Below are 25,025 nucleotides of genomic sequence, written 5' to 3'. Positions count from 1 at the left end.
GTGCATCACGCGAGCCCTTGTCCACAGTGTGCCAGGGGAGATGCAGTCCAGATGAGGAACCTTGCCCATAGAGCAGAATGTTTGCATGCCTCAAGCCTCCTTCAGCTCTCCAGGGGCATTGGGATGGCATTTCCAAATTGACACTTTTCATTTTTCAGATGTTCAGCTTGTCATCCAAAAGTCCAAGCTTGCTGCAGAAAGCAAACACTTTTCATGAAAAAGTTTGTTTAGTCGAAAACCAAATTTCCAGCTAAAAAGATTTTTGGTGGAACATTTTTGGCCAGCCAAAGTTGGGCCGGACTTGAGCATGGACTGAGCTCCCCCACCTACAGTTGAACTCAATGGATGTTGCAGATGTTCTGAAAATCAGACCCACAATGTCTCAAATTGGATGTTCGGAGTCAGTGGACACTTGAAAATTTAGGCCTACCAGACTTGCCCAGTTTCACACAGCTAATCAAGAAAGAAGAAAGCCAAGGAACATTGACTCTCATTCCCCCGTGGTTCTTCCCTCATGTTGTTTTTTCTCCAGTACTTTCCTTCACAGGGAAGCTAATATAGCTGCACAATGCGGAAAATTCTCTCCTGCTCGGTGCAGAAGAGCGGCAAGGCATCAAGGGGCCAATTCTGAGAGCCCGTCCTGGTCCCAGCGGCTGAAAAGCTGTTGCCTGGCTGCTCTAAACTGTGCTGCTGTTGCAGGGTCCTTGAACCTGGACCAGAGGATGACTGGAAGAGCAGACACCCTCTGGCTCTAGACATTGCCTCCTCCTGTCCTCAACATGCCCCCTATGCCAGGATGTCAAGATGGGGGCAGACACAGAGACCCACCAGTGGCACAGTGTTCCCCAGAAGTGAGTTCCCCTGGGCCATGGGAATTCTATTGAGCATTTTCAGCCAGATTAAAGCCTCCTTACATCAACTGAGCAGCGCAATGGAGCGGTAGAGAATCTGGCCAAATGGCTGAACCATCAAGGCCAAATTTTCAAAGAGTTCAGCCTCCATTTAGGATCTAATTATGGGCCAGATTTTCAGGTGATTTCAGTCCTGCAGCTCTGACTGTGACAGTGAGGGCCAGATTTTTAAAGAGCACAGCACACTGGGTGAAAACTGGGACCCTGGAACTAGCTGCTTGAGAGTATTAAGAGGAACAACTTGGAAACTGCAGCACTGAAAACAAAACACCTGCCTCTTCAGCAGGAGATGAGTGGGTAGGCGTCACCCAGCTATGACAGAGGCAATTACCCATTTGAATCACGGGACAATTTGTTTACTACAACAAACACTGCAGGGTAATCAAGCAACGGGCTCTAATGCTGCCTACAAAACAGATTCAAGCTTCCATTTGGGGGGCTTATTTTACTTCCAAAAATTCTCCTCTCTGGTGCAGGGCATTTGTTGGTTTTGGCTTTCTACGTTCAAATGGTGAGGAGAGAGAAAAAAAAAAGAAAAGAGTGAAAAAACAAATTGCAAAAGTGGATGCTTTAAAAATGGAGACGGGTTGGTCTGAACTGCTCCCAGAGCCACAGCTAGGGACCTGAGACCTTCCAGAGGACAGGGTATGTAGGTTTTTCAGTCAGTCAGGTCCCCTTTCAGTCAGGAACGTAAATACCTGAAGTTTGTGACTCACCTAAGAATTTACAAGTCACATTCCTCTGCAGCCTCCTGTTCATTAAGCTCTGGCATGGCTGTCAGCCCTAGGATAGACACCCTTCCCTTGTGTACAACCCACTTCCTGGAACAGTCTGAGCCAGTTCAGGCACCCGGCAGGAACAACCCTTACCCTGTAGGTATGTGAGAGAACCAGCTCAGTGGTTTGAGCATTGGCCTGCTAAACCCAAGGTTGCAAGTTCAATCCTTGAGGGGGCCATTTAGGGATCTGGGGCAAAAATTGAGGATTGGTCCTGCTTTGAGCAGGGGGTTGGACTAGATGACCTCCTGAGGTCCCTTCCAGCCCTGAGATACTATGATTCTAACCTTTAGCCACAGAGCTCCATGGTCTAGTCTACATGCAATTTTTGTCCTTCCAGCCCTGAGATACTATGATTCTAACCTTTAGCCACAGAGCTCCATGGTCTAGTCTACATGCAATTTTTGTACCATTATCTCTACTTACTTCCTAGTTCTAGGAATAAGCTATAAGCACCTTTATTCCAGTAATAACTGCACTGCATCCACATTAAGGGGGATGTATTGCTTTAATTGAGGGCTTATCTACACAGACACTTTACAGCACTGCAACTTTCTCACTGAGGGGTGTGAAAAAACACCCCCGAGCGCAGCAAATTTCAGCACTGTAAAGTGACAGCGTAGACAGCGCACCAGCGCTGGGAGCTACTCCCCTCGTGGAGGTGGGTTTTTTAGAGAGCTGGGAGAGCTCTCTCCCAGGGCTGGTGCCGCGACTACAGCACTGCCATTGCTAGTGAAGACATGCCCTTCATCAGTTGCTAAGCCAGTTTCACTGCAGTCATACAAAACCTGTGCATTAGACCAGCCCATAGTGCCTGATTCTCCACAGCCCCGGCAACCTGTGGTGTCATTTACGTCAGTGGAAAAGCTAGGTGTAAAATACAACCATTCTGATTGGCTAGCATTTTACACCCACTCTGAACAGGTGCCAGTGATGACACATGCAGGAGAATCCAGTACAACCTGCTTTACCAGCAATTAAGCCTCACAGCACCTCTGAGGCAGGCAGAGCTCCATAGCACCTGTTCTACACAGGAATACATTGAGAGCACAGATAGCTTGTGATCTGCCCCAGGCCCCACAGAGAGAGCCAGGAAGAAAACCCAGCAGTCCTAACTACAGCAGCAGCATTAGGCTGCCTGTTCTCCCTTCTGTGATGTACCAGTAAGCAGCACTGGACTGGATTCAACACGTTGATAAAGACCTGACGTCAAAGTGAGATTGCCAAATCAGCTCAATGCTCATTGAGCACAGTGATTTCCCCCCCCTTCCTTTAACATACAGACAGCAAGGGCATAGGTGCTGGAACTAGGGGTGTTGGCTTGAAGTGGTTTCCATCATATGCAGGGTTTACAGTTTGGTTCAATGGCTCTCAGCACCCCTGCTACACAAATTGTTCCAGCACCCCTGCGCAGGGGGATTTGTAAGAGTCTGGAAACCTCCCCCTACCTAGTCTATCAGCATTTTCCACCGCCACTGCAAGACACAGACTGGATTCCATCTCCTAAATTCAGGAAGGACTGTATTTGAGCTCATGTTACTGAGCTGTTCCCAAGATGCCTGTTTGCAAAGCTAACTGTAGGACATTTCCCCAGACCAGCCAGTAGGTGGGGATGAAAGAACAGCCCAAGTACTTAATCAAGCAGAGATTGTCTCGGTACAATCTGACTCTCCTCTGGTCTCCCACACAATGGATCAGAACTTTCAGGAGTTAATATGATATAATCCTGTTTCTCTGGCTGCCTATGTATCATCTGACAATCCAAGAGCCTGGGCATGGCTTAGAGACAACAGGGATTGTGCCCCTGGGCCTCAGGTCTCCGTCCTTAGGGCACTGAATCATAGGTGGTAGACTCTGAACTAGTTTTATCAGGTTATCCTGTGGTCCATTTCTCAATCCTCCTGCCAATCCAGGACTGATGAGACTCAAAAGGTTAAATCCTGGAACCAGTCTGCAGCTTGACTGGCCTGTGTGTTGGGGATCACCGGGGGAGCAGTCCTCTCGCTGTAGACCAGTTGCAGAGCTGCTGCATCTCCCATGGCCAGTGTGTTCTCCCCTGCTGGGGAGAATGGCCAATGGATCCAGCTAGTCACAGATCCCCCAGCTCACCCCTGCCTGCCCCCCAATCTCCCTGGTACCACTGGAGTGCATGGATTGCCAGTGGAACAGGGCTTTGTAGTAATGCAGACTTCCCAAAGGTGGTCTCTACCACGTCTATCCGCACCAGTCTCATTGGGAGAAGGCCCAAAATGGCGCAGACATAATTTAGCCCAGAAGGAAAGAGATTCAGACCTGGCACATCTGAGGCTACAGTGACAACTTCTGCAGCATCAAACATCTCTCCTGAACTGAGGGCTTCTCTGCCATGGATGATTTGCTGTGACAAATTCTCACCTGATGTTCTTACTTGGATAATTACCATGAATCAGAGGATAAAAATGGCTAGGCCATGAGACTTTCCAACTGACCAAGGGACTTTACTCTGTCCCCGAGCTTTGCAATGTCAGGGACCCTCATTATACTGGACCGTAAAGCTCTCATGAAAACAAAAGTACAGTAACAAATACACACAGCACTAGCATGAGCATTCACACCAGAAGCCTGACTCCTAGGCCTTGTCTGCACCAGCAGGACTACAGTGACATAGCTGCACTTGTGCAAAGTTCAGACTTTGGTGTTAGGCACACTGCAAGTGGGTAAAAAGTGACTTGCCCTGGGTGCAACTCACCCCAGTTTGAAATCAAGCTGAACTCAACAAGTGCACCGTGTGCACGCCACTTTTCACAACAGCGTAGTTTGCCTTGCACTGGTTCAGCTACACCGCTGTAGTTACACCAGTGCAGAAAACTCTGATGTAGACATGGCCTCGAACTAGGGTGAACACTCATCCAAACAGGAAACAGAAACAATACCCCATGATTTACGGGTTTGCGTCCATTCAGACATTGAACGTTTAAAAAGCTCCAACAAGGCCTGAAATATGTAGAGCTCTGAAAACGGCTGTGGTGCATCGCCCTCTTATACGCTCTGCTTTGGGATTTAATATGCAAGATGAAACCTCCATGTCCCTAGACACAAATGGAACAGTTCAGAGAAAGAATGTTCCCTGGAACTTTCGCTGCTCACCACATTCTCAACATATTCGCAACTTGAGAGCAACAAAACTAGTGAAGGCCGCAGCCAAAAGGTTCTAATCTTATAACAGCATGGGAGGGCTGGCTGCTGGCTGGCTGGGAGGCTTGCCAGTGGGCCTGTAGAATCTCCCTCCTCCATCCCATCAGTTCAAGTCCAGACTAGCTCCTTCATTAGCAAAAATGGTTATTAATATTTGTATTGCAGTCGCTTCTAAAGGCCACGACCAGATTGGACCCCACTGTGCCAGGCACTTACAAACATAGTAAGTCGGTCTCTACCCAAATTTCAACCAGAATAGTTTTGGTTTTCAAATCAAACATTTGAGATTTGGTGGTTTTGTGTTTGAAAAAAATTTCAAAGAAAAATGTTGACGAACAATTTTTTAAAAAAAACTCAATTTTTTCCCAGAGGGAAAAAAATTCCCAAGCAGTTCAAGTGGTTGTTTGTGGATGCTGCACTGGGACCCCTCAAAGAACACGGGCCTCTGAAAAGCAGAAAACAACTTTTAGATTGTAAGTTCTTTGGGCCAGGGTGCAACATTCTGACAGGTTTAAGCAATTTGCACAACGTCACAGGGAGTTTGTAGAACAGTTGGGAAAAGAATCCAAGAGCAGAGCTGTACAAACAACAGATGTTTCAGTTTGCCAGCAGTTCCAAAAAATTAAATTAAAAAAAAAATTCCTTTAGGTTGAATCAAACATTTTTCAAAAATTTTGGTGAACTGAAAAGTTAGAAGGAATTTGTTTTGGGTCAAACAAAAGGTTTTATTTAGATTTTGAGCATTATTAACAAAATTAAAAAAAAATGTGAAGGAATTTTCGAAAGGAAAAGTCATTTTGGTGTTGCTGAATCTGCATTTTTCACCAAAAAAAGTTTTGGTTGAAAAAAAGTTCACTCAGCTCTTCAAGAGTCCTGACAAGATCCCCAGGCTCTTGCTGTAACCACTGGGCTTCCATGGACTCTCTGTAGACCCAGGGTGCTGGAACAATGTTTATAGTGGGGATACTGAGAGCCATTGAACCAAACTGTAAACCCTGTCTATGATGGAAACCACTTCAAGCCAGGGAGTGCGGTAGTACCCCCCGCACAGTGAGGTCCATCACCTATGCTGTAGACTCTGATTACTTGATAGACAGATGGATGCCTCCTGCGCTCCAATGTCAGTGATTTTCTGGTGTGTTACAATAGCCCTGACTTCTAGAACACTCATTTGAGTGGACACAGTAAGAGGCAGTATTTTAAGTTAGCTCTGCAGAAAACATTTGCTTGAAACTGGATCCTGTGTGAAACTCATGATCTCCCCTTTGCTTTCAGAGCTCGGGGGGCGGGGGGGGGGGGGAGGAGAGATAGTGAATATATATATTTTTAATTCTGCTGCAAATGCCAGCTGCACAGCTCTGGGGTGCATTGTGGTTCAGCTGCACAAAGCCAAAGTGTGATTCAGAAGCTGACAGCCTCTTCTCTGCACCACACCCTAGGAGCTCAGAAGCTAGAATTGGGCCAGAGCTCTTGGATCAGACCCAGGGCACAAAACCACATCTCCCATGTGTCTCTGTCGGGGAGCTGGCCCACAGGCATGATGTCCTAGTGACTCAGCCTGTGCAGAAAGCACTGGCCTTTGCACACAATGGGGAGGACTCTCAAAAGCACATTGATGCGTCTCTCTCCCCTTGCAGCTATTAAAGGGCCACGCATGGCTCCCGCTCAGGTGTCAGAGGCCAGCCTCCCCCATAGCACTAATCACACTGGTAGTGAATGGGGGTCGCATGGGGATGAATACAGATGCAAACAAAATATTTGAGAACCAAGGGCCTGATCCTTCCAGACGCTGAGCACTTCCTGAAAGCTCAGGACTGAGACCAAGGTTAAGTGACATTTGCCTGGCACATGATGCTGTAGCTAAACCCTCAGGGAGCCATCCTTAAAACTACACTGCTCATGTTCCTTTAAGATATTGCTAATCTTTGCAGCCTCAGTTTCCCTTTAGTCCTCCCTTGGTCCGTTCCGTACCAGTCTGGTTAGTCTCCCCTCGGTAGACTGGCACCTGTTGGGAGTCCCCTGGCCCTGACTGGGCAAAGAAATAATTCAAACCCCCTGAATGCAAAGGCCATCCCACCCCTGCACTCTGTTTAAAGGGTCATCAGTACTAAGTCAGAGCGCACCAGCACTATCTTCCAAATAGCGTTTCAGGGCAACATCACCTCTAACCTTTCCACTGGGAACCAGAGGAAGGCATCTTGTTGGAGTTCTGTGGAGTATAGCATCACACAGCTGCTGCTCTCTGTTTGAGCTAGTTACCAGCAAGCCCTGCTATGTGATTTATTCAGTCTAATTAATTTCTCCTTCCCCCCAGGGCTGACTTCCTCCACGACCCAAGACACAAAAGGCTCCTCTGATTTACTACGTTTGCCACAGAACGGTCTGTTTGAGTGGCCATCTTCTCTTGTGCAAGAGCAGCACTGTGTCCCTTTGCAGAAAGGTGGGTCAGCTTATCTGCCCCAGTTCCCTACAGGACAAATGGGTATTAAAAACACAGATCTTTGCCCCTCCATTGAGATCAGGGCGGATAAAACCCAGCATATGGGGAACTGAGAGAATGGCCAAATTGAACTCTTGCCCCTCTGTGAGCTTTGTGGGTGTTTGTCTGTTGTTGTGTTTTACTTTTAACACTATTAATTATGGAAACTGAAAGGGTTTTGTTTTCCATCTGATTTACTTTCCCTCCCCCTACTTTAGTGGGTGTGTCTCCTTTCTGTGCCTCACTCAGCATGGTTGCTTTTACTCCTGCTGCTATTGTTCATCCTCTAAAGTATTTGCAACTTGCCAGACTCTACAGATGGGGAAACTGAGTCAAAAGAACAGAAGGCCAACATTTTCATTGTCAGCCATTGATTTGGGGTGCCCAGCATGAGACCCTTTGGGCCTGGTTCTTCATCAGCGCTAAACACCCCTGACACCAGCAGTAGTCAGTGGGAGCTGCAGGTATGCAGCGGCTCCAAAAAGGCAGGCCCAAGTTATCTCAGAGTATGTACCCAAAATCAGCAGCCACATTTTACAGTTTGGGTCTGAGTGACTTGCTTGGGGAGCACTTTGGTTTAGTGCATGAAGCACATGGCTAGCAGGCAGGAGACCTGGGTTGCAGTGCTGATTTAGACATTTAGGCCCAGATCCTCAAAGGTATTTAGGCTCCTAACTTCCATTGAAATGAATGGGAGTTAGGCACCAAAATATCTTTGAGGATTTGGGCCTAACTCAATATGGAGCCCTGGGCAAGTCACTTAACATTCCTGTGCATCAGTTTTCTCACCAGTGAAATGAGGATCAGGATATCTGATCACCTCAAGAGGCCTATTAAGAGGCCTAACTAAATACCATTTGCAGGGCAGTAAAAAAGGAGCAAACAGAACTCCAGACCTTCCTGGTTTCTAGTGCTCATTGCTATAGGCCAGGAGAGAAGAATAAGAGTAGGAGGTATTTTAGTAGAGACCCCCCAACCACTATATCAGAACCATGTACTTCTTAGGAGCTCCCCAGGCTGTTTCTTCTCCCTTTGGAGCTCCTAAAACGCCTCTGTATGCAGCCATATTTAAGTTGGCATGGCGGATGCATGCACTCATTGCCCACGTGCATGCATCACAGGTCATTCATGGCCCCGATGCAGACTTTGAATATGTATAATGGTATTAATAACAAAACAAGCCTCTCTAAACTAGTTACAAGCACAAGAACTCATCAAATCTAACATATTAAGAGTTTGGAGTTGCAAAGTGAAGTTACTTTGGAGACTTGATGAGCCAAACAAAAGGTATCGCAGAAATGAAACCCAGCTCAATGACTGGGCCTCACAAGCCTCCTAAATGCCCAGTCCAGTTCACACCAAACCTTCCAGAAAATATCTAGCCTTGGCTTTGATCACACTTGTCAGTTTGCTTTTGGCAACGTTGGAGGGGATCAAAATCCATTTTACAAAGAGAAGCAAACTACAGAGAGACTAACATCCCTCTATATATGCACTGAACAGGACCCACTGGTATGTCCTCAGGATTTGAATGGTGTTACAGGGTGGTGATGCAGTAGGGGAAACATTCCAGGCAAGTTGTTTTTATCAGCTTTATGGAAAGCCAACATTTCATCCTCACAAACAAATGGCAGGCAGCAGTTTCAATCCAGCCCTGGTCAGTAATAACCAAAAGCTGTTCCCATCTGCTGGCAGCTAGATATCCTGGCCTGAGCGCTGTTCCCAGGGGAGGAGGGTCCCACATCACAAAAACCATCACCAGGAGTAGACAACCCTTCTTAGCCGGCCGAGGGCTGAATTAGGAAACCAAGCTGCTCAGAGGCAGCACGAGTCAGTGGATTTCGCAGAGAACTGGGACTCAGAGCTGGGTTCCATTCCATCCTCACTCACCTACTGTGTGATCTTCTGTTTCCGCTCTCACTCTTTGTCCATCTTGTGTATTTAGATCATAAAAACGATGGGGCAAGGCCTGCCTCTCACTCTTATTTGTGCAGCCCCCAGCACAATGGGGCACCTCCAGGCCCAGACTGAGGGGTTCCTTGCAAGGCAGCACCTGTCTGCACAAGCAGTGTTCTGCATGTAGAAGATTACTGGTTCAAGAGTGCTCAGCCCAACAGCATGCACCAGCGCTAAGAATCATGATCAGATTTTCAGATTATAGAACCATCCCCCCAGCACCTTCCATCAAATTACAATTGGGAGGGTCCTCTTTGCAACACTCACTGCAAAAGACTCTCTTTCCATTGGTTCCAACTCTCTAGGGCCCTGTCTACACTTCGTGTTTCGTGAAAGTCTCCCACCATTGTTGTAGCACAAGGGCCATCTCACTAATTCCAGCAACACAGGGAGTGCTAGCATAGTACACCCACCAGCCTGCTAGCTAGATGTCACATGCAGCCCCGGCCTAGCTGCACTGGTGCAATGGTGGGGGAAGATTTTCACAACAAGCTCAGTGTGGACACAGCCAAGGAGGCTAGATTCCTGTGGGAGAACTGGAGCCAGTGCTGTTTACAGCTCTCAGGTGTTCCAGTGTAAACACTGCAAGCTGTCAGCAAACTGCCTGGCAGCAAAGCAAGGGATTTGGCCGGGTGGGTGTGAAAGAGTGTGTCACAGGCCATGAGATTAACAACTTCACCTAGGCTAGAGATTTGAGGGGAGGAAAGGTTTCTGATTTATTAGGGCTTGCTGAGCACGACTAGATGCCTGTTTCTAACAGCAGCGTTCCCTCACTCCTTGTTGTCAGAGCTATAAATAGCTACATTCACTAGGGAACCACATACTATTATCCATAAAACAACTCACCCAGGAAGTCTGGCCTGGCTGTAGGGATCCTTATCTCAGACACGGGGCAACAGAAAAACATTACTGCATCAGCAAAGAATTCAGTTGTTTGATATTGCATGTAGCATGCTTGGTGGGGAAATAAACATGGAAGAGGCTTTATGAAGTAAAGATTAAAAATATCATCATTAGAGCTGAATGAATTGTTAATTTTTCAGTTTGGTGGCTAAACCAAAAAAATTGATTTTACTTTTCATATTTTCTCATCAAAATGAAAAAGTGAAAACATTTCATTTGGGTCAAATGAAACATTTTGACATTTCCAAAACAAAAAAAATTTTTGGCTGAAACTATTCACTGACTTCAACCCGAATTCACAAACAGTTTTGGAGTCCTGAGAAATGCATTTCTGGCAAGCTTACTAGTCACCGGATATTTTTTGCCCACCTCTAACGATCACCGTCACCAGGACTGTCCCTCTGCTGGAAGGGTTGCATTGATTCCCCGTTCCCAACAGGTAAGAGGCATCATCACTGAGCGTGAGGAACAGAAATTGCCACCGCTGCAGAATTCCCAACCCGTAGCAGCTCAGAGAACTCAAAGCAAGGTCTGAGATTCCAAGCATGGCTCTCCTATTTGGTCAGGGCACAGAGCTTCGAGGCTGCCCAGCCAACCCTTTGCTTTTAAACGTATGCACCCCAATTGTCTGGTGTTTGCCTTCAGACACCTCAGAGGGCTGGGGCCTTGCCTAGCTCAGAGTCCAGGTTCTCTCTCTCCCCATCACCCACCCCAAAAGCTGCATTCATCAGGGGCTGTATGGTGCTGCCAGTGACCATGGAGAAACTTGCAGGTGTGGGGGTGGGGCGCTGACATTCTTGGCAGAAGGATCCAGGACTCCTTCCAGGAATCAAGTGGACCAGAACACCTTTCAAATCTCACTCCTTTCCAGTAACCTTCTCATGACAATGACCCAGAGGAATGACTCAGTGATAAACTGCAAGGGGAAACCCATGCCTAAGCTGCAATGTCATACTTTTAAGCCTGTTTTCCCTTGCTAACGGCTTTACCAGCAGCCGTACATTTCATCAGACCTAACTTTGATGGCCTCCCTTTCCTACCCAATACCTGCTATTCTAAATGTAACAGGAAGCCAGACAGGGCACTGAAAGCTAAAGCAAGGCAGCTGCATGTTTGCAACATGAGTGCCTTCACTGCAGGCCAGCCACACAGAAGCTAAACGCCCCTTTTCATTGCACTAGTCAGCTGGCGGCATCAGTGGCTGTAGATTCACTGTGCTGGAGGCACTGGGAAGAGGGAGGGGTTTGCCAGGCACAGAGTGGAGAGCCATGTTGAACACAATGAGCAGGAAGCAACTTGGAGCAGTGGTTCTCAACCAGGGGTACATGTATCCCTGGGGGTACACAGCAGTCTTCCAGGGGGTACATCAACTCATCTAGATAGTTGCCTAATTTTACAACAGGGTACATAAAAAGCACTAGTGAAGTCAGTACAAACTAAAATTTCATACAGACAATGACTTGTTTATACTGCTCAATATACTATACACTGAAATGTAAGTACAAAATTTATATTTTAGCTGATTTATTTTATAATTATATGGTAAAAATGAGAACTTAAGCAATTTGTCAGAAATAGCATGGTGGGACACTTTTTGTATTTTTATGTCTGATTTTTAAGCAAGTAATTTTTAAGTGAGGTGAAACTTGGGGATACGCAAGACAAATCAGATTCCTGAAAGGGATACAGTAGTCTGGAAAGGTTGAGAGCCACTGACTTAAAGCACCTTGGTCAGTCCCCTTTCACTCACCCCAGCGATCTCTGGCCCAGGTCAATTATTTCCATTTGATAATGTGATGAAAGATGAAAGGATGGGGCAAGGACTCGTCCACTGAGAGGCCAAATTCATTCAGGCAGAAAGACCCAGTTCAAAGGGTCATTATTTCTAGTCTGTTGCATTAGATGCCTATGCTTCTGCATCAGCTCAGCTCCCAGGGGCTTCGTAATGAATTTCTGCTCAGGTGACTGTCTTGCGGTAAAACCCATACAGCTGGGTAGGTGGGCTGAACTGTCCTGTACATAGCCGATTTAATTAGCGTCAGTGACCAGGGCAGGCATTTGGTGCAGAAAACTAAGGCATTCCAGGGCATCATAACTGGTACTGCCCTCCAGACATGCCCAACAAACAAGTGGGTGGAGTAGCCTTTGCTCTGGGGTTAAGGCACTGACTGCACTGGGACTCAGGAGGGTTGGGTTCAATTCCTGGCTCAGACACGGACTTTCTGCATGACCTGGGGCAAGCCACTGAGGGTCTGACGACACTGCACTCGGTACAGCTCAGGTAGGCCTGCTCAAGTTCGCTCACTTTAAAATAGCAGTGTAGCCAAGACAAGCCACTGAGGGCCTTAAGCAGGACGGTCACCGAGTGGCTAGCCTGTGCTGCTGTAGGCAGCTATTGTTAGCGAGTTAGTTAGTACGTCTACCCACGCTGCAATCGCACCTGCTGAGTGCTGTGTAGACGTGCCCTGTCTCTCTGCGTGCGTCAGTTCCCATCTACAAAATGGGAATAATACTTCCTTCCTCCTCCCCACTGTCCATTTAGGCTATACACTCTTTGGGACAGAAGCAGTCTCCTCCAATGTGAATGGATAACATCTCACAGGGTGAAACCCGATCTCAACTGGGGCCTCAAAGAGTTATACATGTACAAACAATCATATTCCCATTGCTCACAACTCTCAGCCAGCTCTCCTTTTATATTTGTTTGCACTTATAACACCTTCCAGACCTAGAGATTTATCTGGGTGGCACTCAATCTGCAAGGAGGCTGTGTCCCTTTGGGATTTGCCATGATCACAGTGCTGTGTTTGAGTTCACCTTTGGCTATGCTGGAACGGGGGGTCCTGCCCTGGTCCTTCACAGTGGGCCACGGGCATCAATTTAGTTTGCCCTCCTTTTGTTGTCACAGTTTCAGAGTAACTGCACCGTACTCCCCCTCCATGGGCCCTTGAGGACACCTACTTAAGGCTTCGGTGGAGATGCACATCTCTCTCACACTTAACTGGGGGCTTTCATAGAATCATAGAATATCAGGGTTGGAAGGGACTTCAGGAGGTCATCTAGTCCAACCCCCTGCTCAAAGCAGGACCAATCCCCAACTAAATCATCCCAGCCAGGGCTTTGTCAAGCCTGACCTTAAAAACTTCTAAGGAAGGAGATTCCACCACCTCCCTAGGCAACGCATTCCAGTGTTTCACCACCCTCCTAGTGAAAAAGTTTTTCCTAATATCCAACCTAAACCTCCCCCACTGCAACTTGAGACCATTACTCCTTGTCCTGTCCTCTTCTACCACTGAGAATAGTCTAGAACCATCCTCTCTGGAACTACCTCTGAGGTAGTTGAAAGCAGCTATCAAATCCCCACTCATTCTTCTCTTCCGCAGACTAAACAATCCCAGTTCCCTCAGCCTCTCCTCATAACTCATGTGTTCCAGACCCCTAATCATTTTTGTTGCCCTTCGCTGGACTCTCTCCAATTTATCCACATCCTTCTTGTAGTGTGGGGCCCAAAACTGGACACAGTACTCCAGATGAGGCCTCACCAATGTCAAATAGAGGGGGACGATCACGTCCCTCAATCTGCTCGCTATGCCCCTACTTATACATCCCAAAATGCCATTGGCCTTCTTGGCAACAAGGGCACACTGCTGACTCATATCCAGCTTCTCGTCCACTGTCACCCCTAGGTCCTTTTCCGCAAAACTGCTGCCGAGCCATTCGGTCCCTAGTCTGTAACGGTGCATGGGTGCAAGGACTCTGCACTTGTCCTTGTTGAACCTCATCAGATTTCTTTTGGCCCAATCCTCCAATTTGTCTAGGTCCCTCTGTATCCTATCCCTACCCTCCAGTGTATCTACCTCTCCTCCCAGTTTAGTGTCATCTGCAAATTTGCTGAGGGTGCAATCCACACCATCCTCCAGATCATTTATGAAGATACTGAACAAAACCAGCCCCAGGACCGACCCTTGGGGCACTCCACTTGATACCGGCTGCCAACTAGACATGGAGCCATTGATCACTACCCATTGAGCCCAACAATCTAGCTAGCTTTCTATCCACCTTATAGTCCATTCATCCAGCCCATACTTCTTTAACTTGCTGGCAAGAATACTGCGGGAGACTGTGTCAAAAGCTTTGCTAAAGTCAAGGAACAACATGTCCACTGCTTTCCCCTCATCCACAGAGGCTGTACACTGCCTTACACTGTGATATTCCCAGCACCTGCTCTTTGCTTTCTCTCAGAGGGCTACCAACAGCATAGGCCAGCAGCTACAAGCTACCAGCTTTTTTTAAGCAAGCACATTTATTCCTAAGGTGAAAGCTTTACAGAGAAAACATGTTAAAAAAAATCAATAGACATTCCTATATGCATGCTAAAACTTACTAGAAGTCACCCATCAGTTTGATGGGGCCCTACCAGGTGAAAGACTTTCCAGCACTTCTGCAAGGGTTGGGGCCCTTGGACAGCGGCTCCTGTCCATTTGCTGGATCCGAAAAAAGGTCCTGAGTCAGTTTAAATGCAGCCTTCTAATACCAAAAGCCCTTTCTTGGTCTCCATAGTCACTGGAAATCCAGTTTGAACCAGAATATGCAAACTTCCCCAGAGAATGGTACTTCTCCGGAGGTGTTTACAATGCGAGTGATTGACATAATCACTCCCCACTGTTTTAACTCCTGACAGAGCTGTGGTTACCCTCCCACATCGGTAAAACACAATAATACATACAAGTCCACAGTGATATGTAAACCTCATACAATATGTTCCCCCAAACATACTGCAGACAGTTGCAAAATTGTGACAGATCTGCAACACGGGAGACTACAACTCCCATCAGCCCTCTTGGTTGCAGAGAAAAAGCTTGAAAATGGGACCCAAGAGAGTACCCTAAAGGCTCAATAAACAGAAGGTAATTAAAAAGAACCATGTTTTAAATCTCATGATTTTTTAAGCCAAATATCCAGGATTGGGGGGAGGGGAAGGGTGACTGATGCTTTTTGAACACTTGTCATTAGCAGTATTGCAGCTGGGTTTAACTTCATCAGGTAAAGCCATGCGAAGCTTGGTAGCTTCCAAGAACAAAGGCTTGGGTGAATTTTGTTTAATTTCTGCTTGTTCAGGTTTACACCCCCCGCCCCCCCCCCCGAGTTTCACAGACCAGGAGCCACCCAAGGTAAGCCCGTGCCGCAACCCCGAGCCCCCCCCCCCCCAAACTCGGAGCCTCCTCCTGCATTCCAAACCCCTCATCCCCCGCCCCAGCCCAGAGCCTGCACCCCCAGCCCAGAGCCCATACCCAGTCCTGCACCCCAACCCTTTGCCCCAGCCTAGAGCCCCCTCCCACACCTTGAACCCCTCATCCCTGGCCCCACCCCCGAGCCCACACCCCCAGCCCAGAGCCTGTACTGCCTCCTGCACCCCAACTCCCTGCCTCAACCCGCAGCCCCTCCCACAGTTCAGGCTGGGGGTGTGGCGCCAAGGGATTTGAAGCCCCCTCCTGCGCTCCAAACCCCTCATCCCTAGCCCCAGCCCAGACCCCACACCCCCAGCCCAGAACCCATACGCCCTCCCAGACCCCAACCTCCTGCCTCAACCCACAGCCCCCTTATAGAATCATAGAAGATTAGGGTTGGAAGAGACCTCAGGAGGTCATCTAGCCCAAACCCCTGCTCAAAGGAAAACCAACCCCAACTAAATTACTCCAAATCATTCTTGCACTCCGAATCCCTCAGCCCCACCCCCCCAGCCTGGAGCCACCTCCTATACCCCAAACCCCTCATCCCCAGCCCCACCCCAGAGCCCGCACCCCTATGTGGAGCCCTCAGCCGCTCCCGCACCCCAACCCCCTGCCCCAGCCCAGTCATGGTGAGTGACGGTGGGGGAGAGTGAGCCACTGAGGGAGGGGGAATGTCGTGAATGGGGGGGCAGGGCCTCAGGGAAGAGGTGGGACTAGGGTATTTGGTTTTGTGCGATTAGAAAGTTGACAACCCCACAGCCCCTGGCAGCCTCCATCAGCTCTGTTCCCCTCCTGGAGCAGCAGCCACAGAGCCCCTTGTTCCAGGGACCCACCACAGGAGTTAGCTCCACTCCACTGTGGCTTTCTCCCCAGGGCTCAGCCTCTCTCAGTCTTTCCTCCTTCCAGCAGCCCTTTATAGGCCCAGATGTTGCCCAGCCCTCTTGAATTAGCTGAACTGGGCTCACCTGCTCCAGTCCAGGGGCACTGGGTTCAGTCAATCCACAGAGACCAGCTACCCTGTGGCAGGCCACCATTAACATTATCTGAGCAGTGCTATTATCCCCATTTTGGAGGTGGGCAACTGAGGCACAGAGAAACTAAGGCCCAGATCCACAAGGAGTCTTAGGCACTATGATCCACAAAACTGCCAACAAACCCTATAGGCACCTAAACTCACTTGCCATGCCAGAGAGCAAGTGAGAATGACTCCGCAGTCCAGCGGTTAGGGCACCAACATGGGAGACCCAGGCTCCAGTCCCCCTGCTCCAATCACTCTTCCATTATTTATCCACAGTGGGACAGCTTCATAGGAGAGGGTGAGGGAGCCCCACATCAGACTATCCCATACTCTGTGGTGAGAGCTCTCTCCTGAGAGGTGAGAGAACCCTGTTCAAATCCTTTCTCCCACTCTGGCAGAAATGGGCGGGGGAACTGAACCTGAGTCTCCCACATCCCAGGCAAAGGCTCTAACCACTAAGCTAAAAGTTACAAGGTAGGTGGCAGCAGCACCACCACCTCCTCCTGCTGCTCTTATGTGTGGAGTGTGGTTGGTGCCAAACTCATTCCCTCCAGAAGTGGCTTAGGTGCCTAAGCTGCCTTGCTCCAGGTTCCCGTTCATGGATCGCTAAGTACAGATGGCTGCCTCTCTGCAGCCTGGACTTTGGTGCCTGTCTCTGAGATAGGGGCCGGGGTTAGCACACACACCTGCCATTAGCATATCCCATTGGCTAGCTGAGGTGGCTCCTCGCCTCGCATGCTGGCTTGGGTGGATCACATTCTTAAGCGCCTCTCTCCCCCCTGTCCATTGTATAGGGCACTTAGGGGCCTAACTCAGCTTTGTGGATTGTGCGGTTGTCCCTGTGGTTTTCTAGGTGCTAGGACACTCAATGTTGCAACAGCTAAGTCCCTTTGTGGATCCCACCCTAAGTGATTTGCCCAAGGTCACACAAGTAGACTATGGCAGAGGAAGCAAACCCAGGTTTCCTGTGTCCCAGGCTAGCAACTTAACCACTGGACCTTCATTCCTCCAGCAAGCTTATATAGAGATCTTTGGATAAAGAATATTATAGAAGTGCCGAGAGTTATAATTATAACTATGCTGGTCCCCATTGCTACTCTCCAAGGTCAGGGAAACTCTTAAAGAAATGATGGCCTCCCCCTCCTTTCCCATTTCTCCTCACTGAGCTCAGAGACATGGGCCGGGCTAGCGGCTCCTCAGCACCACAACACCCTCCAGAACCCCACGCAGTCTGTTAGCTAATCACAGAGCACTTCAGCCCCAACACATTACATGGGGATGAATCACTCACTGACCTCTGCCTTCTGGAGTGTTCAGTTTCTTCTAATTTTATGGGCTGTATCAACTGGGTTATTGAATCCAGATGTCTGCAAAATGTGACCGCAAAGCAGAGAAACCCAGAAGGAGTGGAGTCAGTGGCAGGAATCGGAGCTGGTAATCCATTTTTCATAAACAAACAATGGCCTAGGAGGAAGAGAGCCACCTAGTCTCCCCACTCACTACCTTGGATCCTGAAGGAGCAAGCAGCAGGTTATTATCCCCCCAAGCAATTCCAGATTTCTCACAATAACTATCTTGTCCACTCATCCTTTCCAAACAACTCAAACACTGGAGGCATAAGCCGCATGGTTATTCTCAGGCTCAGACTGTGATGGCTCCCCCCTGGATGATGTCCTGAAATGGCAGCAGTACAAGTGTGGACCCAGCTTGGCTTTGGTGCTTCATTAGGGGCATCAAACCTTCTACGGGAACAGCAAGTGGGCAGGAACAGAGCCTCAGGGTTCTTGAGTTGTCTCCTTCTGTACAACTGAATCATGGCACGAGTTGGCCAGTGACTGGTATCAGCTGACAAGCTCTAGCAGGAATACATGGTTCGGGTAGAAATGCAGCTGGGTAGGAGACAACCGCTGTGTAGTTGTTGCAGGGAGCCAAGCATTAATACACTCAAGCCCTACTTAAAACTACAAATAAAAGCATGTTTGTGACCCCTTTACAACATGGTTGTCCCCAGACACGGGCCAAATGTGGCACCATCTTTGTAGCGTACATGGGATCTTGACTATGTCCCTGACCCATCCTAAAGCCTTGGAGAATCAAAGGATCTATTGTGGTTCAGGGACATGGTTAAGGTCCTGTCTACATGACAAAATTAAGCCATGCTTTACCTGTGTCAGGAATGACTGCTGTAACCGAGTCTCCAGTAGAAGTGTATTTACAATGTAACGTAAAGAACTAACTGCTTTGCTGTTCTGAAACATGGTGCTTGACTGCTGTTTGGATTCTGATTGGTAACTTTTTTTAATATAAGGACAGAACACTATTTCACTCTGGCCCTTGTTTAAGGCAGCAAAATTACTTGAAAAATATAGCACAAATTTTGATGGGGCTCACAGCTGTGATGGCCGAGTGGTTAAGGTGTTGGACGAGAAATCCAATAGGGTTTTCCTGCACAGGTTCAAATCCTACTCACAGCAAGGCCATACTTGCTAACCAGGGCAATACATCTCTACAGACCCCTGAGATGCTCTCAATACACTCCCCACCCCAAGTAAACCCAGTTCTGCTCCTTGCATAGAAATGCCTGGGATGGTGCCTCACGCTGTGTCCCTGAGGTCCGAGGCAAACTCTCAGCTCCCGAAGCCTCTGCCACTCACCTTGGGGGGAGGGATAGCACAGTGGTTTGAGCATTGGCCTGCTAAACCCAGGGTTGTGAGTTCAATCCTTGAGGGGGCCATTTGGGATCTGGGGCAAAAATTGGGGATTGGTCCTGCTTTGAGCAGGGGGTTGGACTAGATGACCTCCTGAGGTCCCTTCCAACCCTGGTATTCTATGCTATGTCTGTAACAGTCGCCCCTAGGAGCTCCAGTCAAAGATCAGAACCCCACGGAGCTAGGTATGGTCAAGTAATAAAGAGGGGCCCCCACTCCAGAGAGTTCACAATCTAGGTATCAGACAGGAGGAAGCAAATGGACGAGAGGCAAACGGGTGTGAGGCTGAGATAATAAAACAACATGAAAGAAGACATCTCAGCTCCCCTCTTGTCCAGCCTAAAACAGTGTTATTTAAAAGGGCCAGTACTTAGCACTGTGACGATCTGAATGGGAATGCATGTACAGGGAAAGTTGAAAAGTTCCTGGCTGGGTGCACCCCAACAAAGGCTCCTATGGGGGAGGAACAGAGAGGGTACAAGAAAGGTAGGACTGAGGGAGGGAAAAACACTTATTTTTTAAATAGATCCCTGTCCTTTCCCTTATCTGAGGCTTTGGCATGATGAGCTGCTCTGAGACTATCTTAGCTGGGGATTTCAAAGAACTGTCTACAGATTCCATGTCCCCTGAGAGGGGATTTTTCATCTCATACATCACTGACAACTTTCCACAGGGATGCCAGAAAGCCTGCACAGGCTGTTTTTATACTGAGGACAGAAGGAGCTTCAGGAACACTGCAGGCTGCATGTAGGAAAGGAGTTGTAATAATTAGGCCTCCAAGTTTACCCTAATTGTGAGCTCAACTGTAAAGAGTAAATGTAAGTTCATTAACCAATAATACGTTAATAGGAAAAGGTGCACAAGTGAGACAAAAGGACTAAATTAGTCCAAACAAAAAGGCCTATTGATGTAACTCAAGGACTGTGTTAAAATCATGCCCAATAAACAAAAAGGAGCAGAGGACCAGAATCAATTAATCAAAATTGGTGTGTCAAAATTGGTGGACAAACTAATAATGGGATGGGCTATTCTGCCTTTTGGGGTCCTTCAAGAAAGAAACTTTGGGAGAAAAATTGGCTACTGGAGCAAACTTCACTCATCTCCTAGGGCCCAGAGCCTTTGTCACCATGATCCTGAGATATGTCCTCATCAGACAGAGCATTGCCACCTTAACCGGCTCCAGCCAAATCCCAACCACCACTTGGGATGAAACAGGATTAGACTTTAACAGCAATGATAGCTCCCACCCATTTCAACTTGCTTCTCTTTTCCCCAAAAAGGACAATTATCTTTTATACCAATCTAAGACCGTCAAACCCGGGGGGTTTTCTAAAAAACAAAACAAAACTCTACAACTAATGGGTTTGTCCTCTCGTTTTCACACACACCCCTTTTCAGTGGTAGAATGGAAAAAGGAAAAAACAAAAGGGGGAAGGAAAACCCCAAAAAGCCAAAAAAAAATTAAATGCCTATAGGAGTTTTTGTGAAAACATTCAAACAAATAACAAAATATTCATTTTCAAAATCTGGAGCATGAAAATAACTTCAAGAAGTGCCGACATTTTGGGGAATTTTCTTTTTCAGTTTCTCAGCCAGCTCTACTGATGTGTAAGCCCCACAGGGGATATTCACCCCTGTGCAGACACAAGGCCTATGCACCACTGCAACCCTGGTGGCTTAAGTGGGATGAAAGTGAGGCATAACACTTGGGGCTGGCTCGCTGTACAAGGGTGAATTTCCCATGTCAAGCTCCTTTTCAATTTGTTGTGCAACCTCTATGCAATGTTATAACACCAGCCATCCAAACTGTACGTCAAGGAGGAGTGTCTCAGGGTAAGAACCTGTTAAATTGCTAACTTTGCATTCCAGTTCATTCAGCACTTGCTGCTCAGAGCAAATGTAAGTTGCACTGTGGTAGATGAGCCCACAAGATGTTTCTCATTTTCTGTCCAGTCCTTGGAAAGAATAAAGCACAGTATGAAATAAATAAAGAACAATATGAGATACAAGCTTTGCGTTCGTACTGGAGCTCATTTTATTGTACCTGGGTGGCTGAATCGTTACTGCGCTTGGCTTTTCCTTTGGCTGCCTCTGCATTGTAATAATGTCCCATTGTACTGGAAACTCAAATTGTGATTTAAGACGAACTTTGTATCTGAGCCCATAACTCTTGTGCAACAGCAGCATGTGCATCAAGAATGTTCTGAGGACATGAAGGGGGATGAGTTTTACATATGCATGTCTTCATGCCAAGGTTCAGCCTGATGTGAATTGAAACAGCTGACTTCTAACACCCCCTCAAAAACCAGAGCTTATTGGAAGGGAATCCCTGCCAGAAGAGAAACTATAGCAACCGCTGCAATAAAATAACATTTCTGCATACAGCTATTTTTACATAGCAGTGCCACTCCTGGCATGACAGTTTAGAGCACCTTTCTGAGCTTTGCTGCCAGGCTTAGATGGATATCATAGTAGAGAGACAAGGTGAGTTAAGTAATCTCTTCTGTTGGTGACAGAGACAAGATTTCAAGTTTATACAGAGCTCTTCCTCAGGTCTGGGATATGTACCTCTGTGTACCTTGAAAGCTTGTTTCTCTCACCAACACAAGTTGGTCCAATAAAAGATATTACCTCACCCTCCTTGTCTTCCTAATATCCTGAGGCCAAAATGGCTACAATAACACTACATACAACAATGCATAGTATCATAGTAGTCAGAGGCAGAAGAGCCTATTAGATTGTCAAATACATCCTCCTGCAAGGGTAGAAAATACTGCCCAAAGAAAATGATTAATCAGACGTTAGATTTATTCTAGGCTTGATCTTGCCCAAAAGACATAGAACATGTTAGGGCCAAATTTTGAACCCTCTAAAGTCAATGGGACTTTTGCAATCGACTTCAGTTGGACTACCATAAACAACCCCACCATTGGACTGGCCCTAAAGCCTGGAAAAGAGTATTTGTGCCCTGTGGAAAGTAGAGGGTGATGATCCAGGGGGTTGGACTAGATGACCTTCTGGGGTCCCTTCCAACCCTGATATTCTATGATTCTATGATCCATGGTAGAGATATTGATTTAGGGTCCATCTTGGCCCTATTTAAGTCAATGGAAATTTTGCCATTGACTTCAGGGGGGCCAGGATTTCACCCAAAAAGTGAACCCCTCTGCCAGCTCAATTTCTAGGAAGGACTGACTTCTCATACCCTTTCAGCCTATGGACCACATATGTGCTGCTTTGGCCTCTTTTGCATGAAACAAGTGTCTCTGAGTATTTACCATGGCAGAGAAGACAGATTTCCTGAAAAAAAAGTATAATTCTTTCTACCTTCTTGCTAGTATTTCTGATTATGGTTCTCAGGTTGCATTGTGACTCTAGAGACTAGGTAATATTCAGGATCTTACGTTGGACAGAAAACCAAGAGAGGACACTACAGACAAAAACCAACAGGAGGTGAGTGTAATGGCTTTTAGAGGTAGAATCTAACCACAGGTGCCCTGAAAGAATCTGACATGGCACGTTAGCAGGGGCCAAGTCCTAGAGTCCTGTTAGTGGACCTCAGGTGTTTTGAGATAAGCAGTGCTGGGCACTATGCATCTAAGCTTAGGATCCATCCTTTAATGGACAGATAAGAGGCATGTAGTATGATTCAGAAGGCCCTCCAACTTTGCTATGCCCTTGTGGTGGGGTGTACCAGGCCCTCTGAGACACCCTGCTAGAGGCCTCACGGTTCTACCACACTCCGCCCCAGAAAAGCAGTTAAGGTAGGTCCTCCAGGCCTGCCTATAAAGGCTGCAGGGAAGCAGCCAATCAGAGTTCAGCAGGCTCAGATAAGAAGAGCTGCAGGGTCTGAGCTAGTCAGTTGCTGGCAGGAACCAGAGGAACAAGGAAGATGCTCCTTGCTGGAGCCCAAGGGAGAACCAAAAGATGGGTTCTGGTGACATTGGCATTGCATGAGGAAGAAATTCAGCCCTGAGGTCGGGGTGAAGAGGAAGGGGCTATGTGGGAAGAGGCGCAGGGAATAGCAGGAGAAGCTGCAGCAGTATTCACTGCTTTTTGTAGGGTCCCTGAGTTGGGACCCAGAGGAGTAGCAGGGTGGCCTAAGCTCTGAGAAGGGAATGAAGCTTGTTTTGAAGCCCAAATTAAGAGCAGGATTTAGTCTCCAGGGAGAAAGCACTGGGGGCGGTCCTCTATACCCGGACAGACATAGACTTCAAGCTAGCCCAGAAGGGTGTGAGAACTGAGGCCAAAGACAGGGCTAAAGATGCCAACAAGGGCACAGTGATAGGTTCTGTTGGACTTTTGTTACCCCAGAGGTGGTTCCTTCATGTGATGAGACTCTGTGTGACTTGGCCAGAGGGCTGAGCCACTGAAGAACCACCTGACGAGGGTAACTGCCAACAGTGGACACTGCGAGCAGAGAAATAGAGAGTGCAGGTTCACACACACCCGACAGGAGGTGCTCACGAGAGATGAGTGCACACAGTCACAGTCCTTTACATGATGGAGAATACCTGAACTCAGTTAAAAGAGCAACAGTTATTTCAGATCCAATACTGAGTGCATGCTAGACTATTTGTAGAGAATTATTCTTTCATGCTAATTTGACTTGCATGAACTTGGTGCCTCTGTGAATGTATTGGGCAGATAGCACTGACTAGAACAAGGCAGAGTGCAAACTTGAGATCCTGGTGGTGCCAATGCTCCTCAGCCATGACCCAAAGCATCCCTGCTATTCCAACTTTACACTCCTGACCTATAGCTTTGCCAATTCACATCACTTGTCACCTGAGAGTCTATTCTTGGGCCCAGCAGACCTCTGCCAATGTGTCTCATTCCTAATCCATAATACCCTCTGCCGAGAACTAGGCTCCTACTTTGTCAATGAATCCTGACCTGAAGTGACTTCTGTTACAATAGCCCCAGGCTTCAACACTACTTTGTTGGTTTGCATGCTGTGCTGCATGCTATTCCAGTTATGAGTCCCATGCACAACTCAATGCACCTCGAGTAAAATGTATCCCTGCGCTGAAAGCCAACATAAGCGTTATGCACCACTTAAGTCTCCAAAGGACAGTTTAAGTGGGAACTAAGTGTTGGATAGACCTCTGGATGGGGTGAATTTCAGATTTATTGAAGCTATGGACGATTGTGAATTTATAGCTCTCTCCTTTTTTACTACTTATAGTACAAAATGTGTGTAAACCCTAAAAGAAATCAAAAGGTAGCCAAATTTTGCCAAGAGATTAAACCTGAGTTTTGTAGGATTTCTTGAGAGGGTAAAAGTAAGGTAGTGCTCTCCACAGTTTGCAAAATACTCTGTGTTTGAGATCTGAAACACATTGACTCCAATAACCTGCTCCTTGTGGAGTCACGTTGTCTGTAAATAAGCACACCTTAGTTAGACTGAAGTAAGCAAACCTTGTGAGCTCCTAACTTAATATTTAGAAAAGATGTATATATCCCACCCTCTTAAGCAAATCTGTTTGTCATACGCCTTTAAGAAAAAGAACGATAGAGCTTCTCTTTGGCGAAGTATTTAGCAGAGTCATTAGTGCATGACTCTATTAAATTAGCTGCACAAAACAAGCAAATTCTCCAGGGATATGCAGGTAGGGGATGATCCATGGGTTCAAAGTATGTGTTGATGACAGGGGTGCCAACCCTCCAGAATTGTCCTGGAGTCTCCAGGAATTAAAGATTAATCTTTAATTAAAGATTATATAATGTGATGAAACCTCCAGGAGTATGTCCAACCAAAATTGGCAACCCTAGTTGATGATTCAAGCTATTCAAGATGCTGTAAACTTCCTGGGCCTGATCCTCCATTGCCCTGTACCTTCTGTCAACATTTATACCAGCACGAAGA

General features: G+C 47.3%; 1 protein-coding gene and 1 non-coding gene across 3 annotated transcripts in view; one reads left to right on the top strand and one right to left on the bottom strand.

The window, feature by feature from the left end:
• Positions 1 to 25,025, bottom strand: part of TRIM16 (tripartite motif containing 16) — a 200,533-nt gene that overhangs the window by 55,003 nt on the left and 120,505 nt on the right. The gene's annotated exons all lie outside the window — the stretch shown is intronic.
• On the top strand, positions 18,841 to 18,922 carry TRNAS-AGA (transfer RNA serine (anticodon AGA)). Its single transcript has one exon. It is a non-coding gene; the product is annotated as a tRNA-Ser (tRNA).

The sequence above is a fragment of the Lepidochelys kempii genome, chromosome 14 (assembly GCF_965140265.1).
Source record: "Lepidochelys kempii isolate rLepKem1 chromosome 14, rLepKem1.hap2, whole genome shotgun sequence".
Taxonomy (NCBI): domain Eukaryota; kingdom Metazoa; phylum Chordata; order Testudines; family Cheloniidae; genus Lepidochelys; species Lepidochelys kempii.
This window is presented reverse-complemented; position numbering and strand designations above follow the sequence as displayed.